Consider the following 13395-nt stretch of genomic DNA (forward strand, 5'->3'; position numbering starts at 1 on the left):
TGTAGATCTAAAGAATCCCTAAGTCAATGAGCAAAAAACTTTGTAATAACTTCAAGCATAATCAAATAAAAAAATTATACCCCACAGGGACTACATGAATACAATAAATAAGAAATGAAAAAAGATATAGATGGATATAGATCAATAAGACATAACAAAGAATTAGAATAAAATAGATTAAAATGTAAGTTTTAACCACTTTGAGCAAATATCTCTAAAGTGTTTTGCAAACCTTAAAGTTCTCTACTATTTTATTATAGACTAAATAGAAATCAATGATTCCATGAAACAGAAAAGAAATATTAGAACAAAATCAAAAGATGAGAAAACCAAGGGGAAAAAAAGATAGTTCTGCTCATCTCACTCAGCATCAGTTCATGCAAATCCCTCCATGCTTCTCTGAATTCCCATCCCTCCTGATTTCTAATAAACAATAGTGTTCCATGACATACATATACCACAGTTTGTTAAGCTATTCCCCAATTGAAGGACATGTACTTAATTTCTAATTCTTTGCCACCACAAACAGAGTTGCTATGAATATTTTTGTACAAATGATGTTTTTACCCTTTTTCATAATCTCTTCAGGGTATAGACCCAGTAGTGGTATTGCTGGATAAAAGGGTATGCACATTTTTGTTGCCCTTTGGGTGTAATTCCAAGTTGCTCTCCAAAAAGGTTGGATGCATTCACAGCTCCACTCACAATGTATTAGTGTCCCAGATTTCCCACATGTGGATACCAATCTTGAGATTTCCCAGAGATGAGTATCCTGGGGAAGGAAGACATGATGAAGAAATCCAAAGTAGTGAAGTTATTCTAGCTCAAATAATTAGAATATAGGGAGTAAATGAACAAATTGTGGTATATTAATGTAGTATAATATTATTACATCATTAGAAATAGTGAAAGATATGATTCATAAAATACTAGGCAGTATAAGATGTAGGATAAACCAAGGAGAATAAGGAGCATACTTTAGAGAAGGACAACATTGCAAAAAAAAATGAGTTTGAAAGATTTAAGAACTGATCAACGCAATAACCAACTAGGACTTTAGGGGATTTAGCAAAAAATATTAACTAACACTTGACAGAAAGGTAATGGATTGATTCAAGGTGCAGAAAAAGACACACTTTGAGAATGTGGCATTATGAAGATTCATTTTGTTTTGACTGTGCTTATGTATCAAGATGTTTTTTCCCTTTGTTTTTTAACAGGGACCAGAGTTGGAGAGGGGAATTAATAACAGTGATAATAAAAAGGGAGGATTCATGGAAATAATTTTAAATAAATAGAAGGAAAAAGGAAGTTCATAAAAAGGCATCTTGAAAAAGCAGGATAGTTTTGAAAGGAACATGTGAAATTATTACTTTTTTTTACAAAAGCAGTGTATTTGGAAATGTTCGCTTTTTGTGCTTAAGTTCAGAATAAAAAGACCAATTTCCAAAAAGAAAATAAAGAGTATTGAAGGTTATCATTATTGATACTGTGTCTCTGACTTGATAGGACAAGTTGTTGAATATACAAAAGGACCTAGTAATTTGGAACTCTGCCCAAAGGATTTGGCCCAGCAATCTATCTGCTAAAGAGATTTTTTAAAATGGAAAAGAGCCTAAATGTAAAAACATTTCTAGCAGCTCTTTCTGTGGAGGCAGAGAATTAAAGGGATACCCATCAGAGAATGCTTGTGGTATATGATTGTGATGAAGTATGAGCAGGATGGTTAGAAAAACAGGGAAAGACTTCATAAACCAATGCAAAGTGAAGTAAGCAGAATCAGGAAAATATTATACAATGTTCAACTGTGAAAAATTTAGCTATTCGCAAACATAACAAAGATCCAAGACAATTCTCAAGGACTTTTGAAAATGAAAAATGCTACTTACCTCCAAAGAAAGAACAGGGTGAGTCTGAATGAAGATAGAAGCATATTATTTTTTACCTTTTTGTGTGTGCTTTTTTGTCTGTTTTCTTACAACATGACTAATATGGAAATATTTTGTATGACATGTCAAAGTGCTTTTTGTCTTAGGGAGGGGGGGAAGGATAGGAATGAGGGACAGAATTTGGAACTCAAAATTTTAAAAAATCTATTAAAAATTGTATTTATATGTAGTTGGAAAAAATAAAATATTAAAAATAAAAGGGTCCAGAAAATAGGAAGCCTAGGAAAAGCAAAGGAATCTACCAAGAGAAAATGGAGAAAAGCATCAGTCATCAAACTGTTTGGTACTGGCTAAGAAACAGAGTGGTCAACCAGTGGAATAGACTAGGTGTAAAAGCAGGAGATGATTAGAGTAATCTGCTGTTTGATAAACCCAAAGAGTCCAGCCATTGGGATAAAAACTCCCTCTTTGATAAAAACTGCTGGGATAATTGCAAGTTAGTATGGAAGAAACTTAGATTAGATCAACACCTCACACCCTTTACCAAGATAAGACACAAAAGGTTACAGGACTTAAGACATAAAAAACAATACTATAAGCAAATTAGAAGATCAAGGACTAGTTTATCTGTCAGACAGATCTATGGAAAGGGGAGAAGTTTATGACTAAGGAAGAGTTGGAGAACATCACCAAAAACCAATTAGATGATTTCGATTACATTAAATTAAAAAGCTTTTGCACAGATAAAACCACTGTAACAAAGATCAAAAGAAATGTAGTAAATTGGGAAACAATCTTTACAACTATTTCTAAAATATACAGAGAACTGAGTCATATTTTTAAAACAAAAAGCCATTCCCCAATTGACAAGTGGTCAAAGGATATGCAAAGGCAATTTACAGATGAGAAGATCAAAGCAATCCATAGCCATATGAAAAAATGCTCTAAATCATTAATTATTAGAGAAATGCAAATTAAAGCTTCTCTGAGGTACCACCTCACACCTCTCAGATTGGCCAATATGAGCAGGAAAGATAATGATCATTGTTGGAAGGGTTGTGGGAAATTTGGGACACTATTACACTGTTGGTGGAGCTGTGAATTCACCCAACCTTTCTGGAGAACTATTTGGAACCATGCCCAAAGGGAAACAAAAATGTGCATACCCTTTGACCCAGCAATACCACTACTGGGTCTATACCCTGAAGAGATGAGGAAAAAGGGTAAAAACATTACTTGTACAAAAATATTTATAGCAGTCCTGTTTGTGGTGGCAAAGAATTGGAAATCAAGTAAATGTCCTTCAATTGCGGAATGGCTTAGCAAACTGTGGTATATGTATGTCATGGAACACTATTGTTCTATTAGCAACCAGGAGGGATGGGATTTCAGGGAAGCCTGGAGGGATTTGCATGAACTGATGCTGAGTGATATGAGTAGAACCAGAAAAACACTGTACACCCTAACAGCAACATGGGGGTGATGTTCAACCTTGAAGGACCCACTCATTCCATCAGTGCAACAATCGGGGACAATTTTTGGCTGTCTGCAAAGAAGAGTGCCATCTGTATCCAGATAAGGAGCTGTGGAGTTTGAACAAAGTACAAGGACTATTCCCTTTAATTTAGAAAAAAAACAGATATCTTATTGTCTGATCTTGTTACCTCTTAGACTTCTCTTCTTTAAGGATATGATTTCTCTCTCATCACACCCAATTTGGATCAAGGTACAACATGGAAACAAAGTAAAGACTGACAGATTGCTTTCTGTGGGGGGGGAAGTAAGATTGGGGGAAATTATAAAACTCAAATAATATCTTTAATAAAAATAAATTTAAAAAACTGAAAAAGAGAAAATGGGGAAAGACTGAGGCGTTAATGGGATTTGGGGGGAACTTCTTGGTTAGGTCTTTGAGAGGAGTTTAGAAATGTTAGCTTTGGGGCAGCTAGGTGGTGCAGTGGATAGAGCACCAGCCCTGGAGTCAGGAGAACCTGAGTTCAAATCCAATCTCAGACACTTAATAATTACCTAGCTGTGTGACTTTGGGCAAGTCACTTGACCCCATTGCCTTGTAAAAACTAAAAAAAAAATGTTAGCTTCTCAGGAGCTAATTGATTCCTTTTGATCAGATCTCCAGGTAAATTTAGGACATGAAGAAACTGAATTACAATTTTTCTGAGAAATCTCAATTGTTTTCTGTTTAAAGTGAAAAACCTCTCCCCCCCTTTCAAAAAAATCAAAACAAAACCCCAACTATACTTGATGTGGAATCTATAGTTGACTTTAATAAAATCTTACATTTCCAAATCATTTTAAAGTTTATAAAATGCTTTGACTTCCTCACATTCATTTTGTGGAATGGGTTGGTCATGTAAACTTTAAAGCTCCACTTGGCTTCCTTGTGGAGAAGAAAGGGTCTTTCTTCCCAAGGTTGATTCCAATTGACTTTCTTTTTCTTTTTGCAAGGCAATGGGGTTAAAGTGACTTGCCCAAGGTCACACAGCTAGGTAATTATTAAGTGTCTAAGGCTGGATTTGAAGGCAAGTTCTCCTGACTCCAGGGCCCATGTTCTTATTCACTGGGTCACCTAGCTTACTCCATCCAATATACTCTTAAAGGCCCGTAGAGACTGCTTTCCTCACTTCTTTTACTCTGATTTGAATTCCCTTAGATGCCAACAGGGAGGGTGACATGAAGAGCTGCCATCTTGCAGCATCCCTTCTTCCCCTATCTTCTCTAAAATATTAGCAAACATTCAGATAATCTTCTAAGTGAATTGATGGCCACAGTTACTTATAGAATCAAGGAAAAATAAGAGTCATGTATCTTGAGCAAAGTTTCTAAATTAATGGAAATTAACCAACAGGCATTTATTAATGGCCTTTGGGGTCTAAAGACTACAGCCTAGAGATTTACCTCAAGGAAATTGCACACAATTTGGGAAGGGAAGGATATATATTATCACATTTGTTCAAATGTAAATGTGTAGGGGGTAGCTAGGTGGCACAGTGGATAGAGCACCGGCCTTGGAGTCAGGAGTACCTGAGTTCAAATCCAGCTTCAGACAATTACCTAGCTGTGTGGCCTTGGGCAAGCCACTTATCCCATTGCCTTGCAAAAAAAAAAGTAAATATGTATAAAGAAATATAAAGTAATGGGTAATGGCAACAGACTTTGTAGAGGAGGTGTCATTTAAACTGAAGGAAATTAAATAATTTATAAGTCAGAGGGGTGGAAAGGGAAAGTCTAGGCAATGGGTGAATGGCACAAAAGCAGGACCAGTTTGACTAGGAGGAGTAATGCATAGGTAGGCTAGAAAGCTAGGCAAGAGCCAGATGGTACAGTTATTTAAATTTCAAACAGAGGAGACTGCATTTTATCTTAGTGGAAATAGGGAGTCACTGAAAGTTCTTGATCAAAGAAGCACACTGATCTGTGATTTGTGAAGGATGGATTAGAGAGAAACTTGATATAAGATCAATTAGGAGGCTACTGAAATAATCTTGGGAGAAAGGTAATAAGGTCTTAAACAAGCTGAAGGCTGTGTGAGTACAGAACAGGGATGGATGCTAAAGATATTGATGATGTAGCATCAATAAAACTTGGCAAATAATTGGATAAGAATGAAGAAGTCAGGGGTGGCTAGGTGGCACAGTGGATAGAGCACCAGTCCTGGAGTCAGGAGTACCTGAGTTCAAATCCGGCCTCAGACACTTAATAATTACCTAGCTGTGTGGCCTTGGGCAAGCCACTTAACCCCATTTGCCTTGCCAAAAAAAAAGAATGAAGAATTCAACATGACTCTAAAGTTCAAAATCTAGCTGACTAGAAAAATGGTGGTATCCTTTAACAGAAATAGGGAGGTCAAGAGCAAGAGTGGTTTTAGGAAGAATGGTAGTTCTATTTTTTTCTTTTCTTTTTCATTATTTTTCAATTATATTTAAAGTTAGTTTTCAACATTCATTTTTATAATCTCCATCATAGGATAGCAAGTAAGCAGTTATAGGTTATACATGTATAACTGTGTAACATATATTTCCATATTAGTCATGCTATGAAAGAAGAATCAGAATAAAGAGAAGAAAATATGAGAAGGAACTATTTTTATATTTTAAAATTAGTTCTATTTTGGACATGTTCAGTTTAAGATGCCTAAAAGATATCTAGATAGAAGTATTTAATAGGCAGTAGGAGATCCTGGACTCCAAAATAAGAAAGAAGATTGGATATGTAAATTTAGGTATAATTTACATAAATAGTTGTTGAATTCACATTAGTTGAGATCACCAAAAGAGAATAAAGCAAGAAAAGGGATGTGAACAGAGTCCAGATGTTCACCCACATATAACAGGTAAGAAACATATGTTGATTCTGCAAAGGAAGAATAAGAAAGACACCTGGGGACAGTTAGGTGGTCCCTCAGACACTTAATAATCTGGCTGACCAGATAATAATAATAATCTGATTTAATCATCTGACCTTGGGCAAGCCACTTAACCCCACTGCCTTGCAAAAACAAAAACAAAAAAAAATACACTGAAACAGGTAGGAAAAAAACAATATTATAAAAATCCAGAGAAGAAAGAATATTTATCTAATGAAGAAATCAAAGCAATCTATAGTCATATGAAGAAATGTTCTAAAGCATTTTTGATTAGAAAAATGCAAATTAAAATAACTCTGAGGTACCATCTCACACTTATTACATTAGCTAATGTAGCAAAGAAGTAAAATGATAAATGGAGATTATATGGGGAAATTGGTATATTAATGCATTGTTGGTGGAATTGTGAACTGATAGAATCATTCTGGAAAGCAATTTGGAACTACACCCAAATGGCTATAAAGCAGAATACCCTTTGATTTAACAATGTCACAATTAGGTTTTTATCCCAAAGAGATCATAAAAAGGGGGAAATGATCTATATGTCAAAATATATATAGCAGCTTTTTGTAGTGGCAAAGAATTGGACATTGAAGGGATGGATGTTCATCAACTGGGGAATGGTTGTTGAACAAGCTGTGATATATGAATGTCATGGAATACTATTGTTAGAAATGATAAGCAGGCAGATTTCAGAAAAATCTACTTACAAGAAATGATGCCCAGTGAAATGAGCAGAACCAGGAGAACACTGTAAACAGTAATAGCAATATTGTGCAATGATCAACTATGATTAACTTAGCTTTTCTCAGCAATACAATGATCTAAGACAATTCCAAAAAACCCATGATGAAAAATGTCATCCACATCCAGAGAAAGAATACTGCAGAACAAAGTATACTAACTTCATTTTCTATTTTTTCTTTGGGTCTGTCTTTACATGAAATTGGAAAAAATAAAATACTATTAATTTTTTTAAAAGAATGCTTATCAGAGAGATACATATAGAGTTAAAGTAAAAGGTTGGAGCAAAATATATTTTGCTTCAGCTGAAGTGAAAAAAACAAGGGTTGCAATCCTTATCTCAGACAAAGCAACTGAAAAAACAGATAATCATTAAAAGAGATAAGGAAGGAAACCATATCCTCCTAGGAGGTACCATAGACAATAAAGTAATTTCAATACTAAATATGTATGCACCCAATGGTATAGCATCCATATTCTTAGAGGATAAGTTGAAAGAGTTACAGGAAGACACAGACAGCAAAACTCTTCTAGTGGAAGACCTCAACTTCCTGCTCTCAGATTTTGATAAATCAAATCATAGAAAAACAAGAAGAAAGTTAAGGAGATAAATAGATTGTTAGAAAACTTAGATATGATAGACTTATGGAGGAAATTGAATGAGGATAGAAAGGAATATACTTTTTTTCTGCAGTACATGGCATTTACACAAAAATTTACCATGTACTAGGGCATAAAAACCTAATAATTATAGAAAGGCAGAAATAGTGAATACATCTTTCTCAGATTACAGTGCAATAAAAATCATAAGCAATATTGGGCCAGGGAGATACAGATCCAAAACTAATTGGAAACTAAATAACCTCATTTTAAAAAATGAGTGGATCAAACAACAAATTATACAAATAATTATTTCATCCTAGATAATGACAGTAATGAAACAATATACCAAAACCTATGGGATATACTCAAGGTGGCTGTCAGGGAATATATTATATCTTTAAATGCTTACATGAATATATTAGAGAAAGAGGAAATCAATGTGAAATGATTGTATATTTACAAAAATATAAGTTGCCCAGAAAAGGAAATTAAATACCTAAATAACCCTATCTCAGAAAAAGAAATTGAACAAGCCATAATTGCACTCCCTAAGAAAAAATCTCCAGGGCCAGATGGATTCACAAGTGAAATCTATCAGACATTTAAGGAACAATTGATTTAAATTCTATATAAACTCTGGAAAAATAGGTGAAGACGGAACTCTGCCTAACTCTTTCTATGACACCAATATGGTGCTGATACCTAAACCAGGAAGAGTTAAGACAGAGAAAGAAAATTATAGACCTATTTCCCTGATGAATATTGATGCAAAAATCCTAAATAAAATCTTAGCAAAATGATCACAACAAGTTATCACTAGGATAATACATTATGATCAAGTAGGATTTACCCCAGGAATGCAGGGTTGGTTCAATATTAGGAAAATTGTTAGTATAATTAATTATATCAATAACAAACCTATCAGAAATCATATGATTGTATCAATAGATGCTGAAAAAGCTTTTGACAAAATACAGCACCCATTCCTACTAAAAATACTAGAGAATGTAGGAATAAATGGATTGTTACTTAGAATAATAAGCAGTATCTATCTGAAACCATCAGCAAGCATTATATGCAATGGATGCCCATTATCACCACTACTATTCAATACTGTATTAGAAATGTTAGGTTCAGCAATAAGAGAAATGGGAAGGAAGAGACAAAACTCTCACTCTTCACAGATGACATGATGGTAAACCTAGAGAATCCCGAAAAATCATCTAAAAAACTACTAGAAATAATTAGCAACTTTAGCAAAGTCACAGGATATAAAATAAATCCTCAACATTTTTATATATGACTAGCAAGATACAGCAGAAAAAGTTAGAAAGTGAAATACCATTCAAAATAAGCTCAGACAATATAAAATACCTGGGAGTCTACCTGCCAAGGCAGACTTGAAAACTCTTTGAAAACAATTACAAAACACTTCTCACACAAATAAAATAAGATTTAAATAACTGGGCAAACATCAACTGCTCATGGATAGGTTGAGCTAATATAATAAAAATGGCAATTCTACCGGAACTAAATTACCAATCAAAATTCAAAAAAATTACTTTAATGATTTAGAAAAATTTTAAGTAAATTCATATGGAGAAATAAGTCAAGAATTTCCCGGGATTCAATGAAAAAAAGTGCAAAAGAAGGTGGTTTAGCCTTACCAGATCTAAAATTATAAAGTATCAGTCATCAAAACTGTCTGATATTGGCTAAGAAACAGAGTGGTGGATCAGTGGAACAGACTAGGTGCAATAACAGGAAATGATTACAGTAATTTGCTGTTTGATAAACCCAAAGAGTCAAGCTATTGGGATAAAAACTCTCTCCAATAAAAACTGTTAGGAAAATTGGAAGTTGTATGGAAGAAACTTGGATTAGACTAACAACTCACACCCTATACCAAGATAAGATCAAAATGGATACAGGAAGGGCAGCTAGTGGATAGAGCACCGGCCTTGGAGTCAGGAGTACCTGGGTTCAAATCTGACCTCAGACACTTAATAATTACCTAGCTGTGTGGCCTTGGCCAAGCCACTTAACCCCCATTGACTTGCAAAATCTGAAAAAAAATGGATACAGGATTTAGACATAAAAAACAATATTATAAACAAAGTAGATGATCAAGGAGTAGTTTACCTGTCAGATCTATGGAAAGGAAAGCAGTTTATGACCAAGGAAGAGATAGAGAACATCATTAAAGACAAACTAGATAATTTTGATTACATTAAATTAAAAAGGGTTTGCACAGACAAAACCACTGTAATCAAGATCAAAAGAATGTAGCAAATTAGGAAACAATTTTTACAACTAGTATTTCTGACCAAGGTTTCATTTCTAAAATATAAAGAGAACTGAGTCAAATTTTCAAAAAAGCCATTCCCCAACTGACAAATGGTCAAAGGATATGCAAAGGCAATTTACAGATGAAGAAATCAAAGCAATCCATAGTCTTATGAAAAAATTGCTCTACCCTTTGACCCAGCAATACCACTACTGGGTCTATACCCTGAAGAATTGAGGAAAAAAGGTAAAAACATTACTTGTACAAAAATATTTATAGCAGCCCCGTTTGTGGTGGCAAAGAATTAGAAATCAAGTAAATGTCCTTCAATTGGGGAATGGCTTAGCAAACTGTGGTATATGTATGTCATGGAACACTACTGTTCTATTAGAAACCAGGAGAGATGGGATTTCAGGGAAACCTGAAGGGATTTGCATGAACTGATGCTGAGTGAGATGAGCAGAACCAGAAAAACACTGTACACCCTAACAGCAACATGGGAGTGATGTTCAAGCTTGAAGGACTTGCTCATTCCTTCAGTGCAACAATCGGGAACAATTTTGGGCTGTCTGCAAAGGAGAGTACCATCTGTATCCAGATAAGGAGCTGTGGAGTTTGAACAAAGTACAAGGACTATTCCCTTTAATTTAGAAAAAAACAGATAGCTTATTGTCTGATCTTGTTACCTCTTAGACCTCTCTTTAAAGATATGATTTCTCTTTCATCACACCCAATTTGGATCAAGGTACAACATGGAAACAAAGTAAAGACTGACAGAGTGCTTTCTGGGGGGGAAGCAAGATTGGGGGGGAAATGTAAAACTCAAATAATATCTTTAATAAAAAATAAATTTAAATTTAAAAAATTGCTCTAAATCACTACTTATTAGAGAAATGCAAATTAAAGCATCTCTGAGGTACCACCTCACACCTCTCAGACTGGCCAATATGACCAGAAAGGACAATGAGCAATGTTGGAAGGGAGGTTGGAAATCTGGGACACTAGTACATTGTTGGTGGAGCTGTGAACTCATCCAACCTTTCTGGAAAGCAACTTGGAATTACACCAAAGGGCAACAAAAATGTGCATACCCATTTGATCCAGCAATAACCACTACTGGGTCTATACCCTGAAGAGATCATGAAAAAGGGTAAAAACATCACTTATACAAAAATATTCATAGCAGTCCTGTTTGTGATGGCAAAGAATTGGAAATTAAGTGAAGGTCTTTCAATTGGGGAATGGCTTAACATTGTACACCCTAACAGCAACACAGGGGTGATGATGGACTTGCTTATTCCAATCAGTGCAACCATCAGGGACAATTTTGGGCTATCTGCAATGGAGAATACCATCTGTATCCAGAGTAAGAATTGTGAAGTTTCAATTTTGGAAAAAAACCCATTATCTTATCTCTTATACTTTATTTTTCTTCCTTAAGGAAATGATTTCTCCCTCATCACCATCAACTTAGATCAATGCATATACCATGGAAACAATGTAAAGACTAACAGACTACCTTCTCTGGGGGGTGGGAAGAGGGAAGCAAGAATGGGGGAAATTTGTAAAACTCAATATAAATAAAATCTTTCTTTAAAAAAAAGAATGCTTATCTAAAAGGAGTAGGTAGTCAACAGTGATAAACACTACAAAGAAGTCAAAGTATGAGGACTGAGAAAAAGCAACTAGATTTAGCAATAAAGATTACTAGTGGTTTTATAGAAGGCAGTTTCAGTCTAATAGAGGGAATACAAAGTTGATTGCAAACGAATGAGAAGTGAATATGATAAGTAAAAATGGCAAATGTAAACAGCTTTTCCCTAGGAGTCTGAATATAAATAAAAAAGGGAAATATAGTAATGTGAGTTGGTATGGTCAAATGATTATTTAAATAGATCTGGGAAATCTGGGAATGTTTGTAAGCATCAGAGAAAGTCAGTAGCTAAAGGAGAGGTTGGTAGTTACAGAAATTGAGATGATCAAAGGAGTCTCCCCAGAGGAGAAAGAAGGGGAAAAATTCGAAGGCACAAATAGAGATTAGTATTTGCAAAAAAGAAGGGTTATCTCATTTTGAGACTAGAACAAATGAAGAGAGAATGAGGGATTATTAAATTTGTAAACTAATTAAAGTGTCTCTTAAATGCAACCAACCAAGCCATAGCTCATACTCTCCAATCCCATCCTACCTCTATGCCATTGATGAAGGACAAAAGAAAGTTATCCTTATTGGCCAGTATTTGGAAGCAAAGAGTTGTTATATTTGACCATTTACCAAATGGAACTGTGGTGGTGAGGGGGGTGGTTTAGAGGGATAGTGAAGATTGTGGGGGAAATTTGTTAGTTTAAACCAGGGCGTTTTTAACCTGGGGTCTATGACGAATTTATTAATATTCGATAACTCATAATATAACTGATTTCCTTTGTAATCCTATGTATTTTATCTTGTGCATTTAAAAATTATTATGAAAGTCTATGACAAAAAAGTTAAGAACCCCTAATTTAAGCTTATAAAATTAGACATCACACTGAATTGAGTTAGAAAACCTAGATTTGAATTGAAGCTCTGTCACTGAATGATTGGGCAAGTTACTTCCCCTCTCTGGGCTTCCTTTTCATTTGTAAAATGAGGTTGGGCAACATGACATCTATAGTCCTTTCCAGTTCTGACATTCCATGCTTTTGTCACTAGATTGCCTTTCCTATAGGTTGTCTAGACATGAAAACTCAGTCACAAAATTTGTTTGGAGCATGAAAGGTTTACTTACTTGGTCCAAGCAAGGAGGACCAGATTTCTAACACTAGGGGACAACAGGATGGACTCTCATTTTACAGATGAGGAAACTAGAAACTGAGGGAGGTTAAGTGACTTGGTCTGGGAGTGAAGCTAGGTTCATAACCTTTTCCTGATTGAATTTAAGCCTCTATCCAGTAGATTCCTTTCCAGCTTTACCCAATTAATCTCATAGGCATATTTGGTATAGGAAGAAAGCTCTCCCTTCCTGTTTCTTTCCTTGGTTTCTGCTAAGTCTGGTAAGCTGATAGGTGCTCCTGAACCTCCTTAACGTTGGTTAACAAATAGGAATAATTTTTACTTCTTTCCCCTTCCATAGTGTTAGGTTGGGGGAAAAGGCTTGAATTACTTTGATGCCCTTAAAAGATATTGTAGTACTTGCTAATCATCTTCTGAGGGCTTGCTAAAGAGGACATACAGGCATCAGGTCTTCATTCGCAAAGTCAAGGGAAAATTTTAAAAATTGTGGTTATTCTTTCAGGTCTACAAAGCACTTTCCTCCTTCTAACCTAAGGAAGGTAGGTAGGACAAGCATCATTTTTATTCTAAGGATGATAAACTGAAACTCAGAAGCAAGTAATTTGCTCAAGGTCCCGTAACAGTAAGTAGGATGGGAATTCAACTCTCTGCACTCCAAATCCAGTGCTACAAATCTATCATGGCGATATTCTGACAATGGAAGCAGTTATGTCACAGT

Source organism: Macrotis lagotis, chromosome 5, assembly GCF_037893015.1.
Source record: "Macrotis lagotis isolate mMagLag1 chromosome 5, bilby.v1.9.chrom.fasta, whole genome shotgun sequence".
Lineage (NCBI taxonomy): Eukaryota > Metazoa > Chordata > Mammalia > Peramelemorphia > Peramelidae > Macrotis > Macrotis lagotis.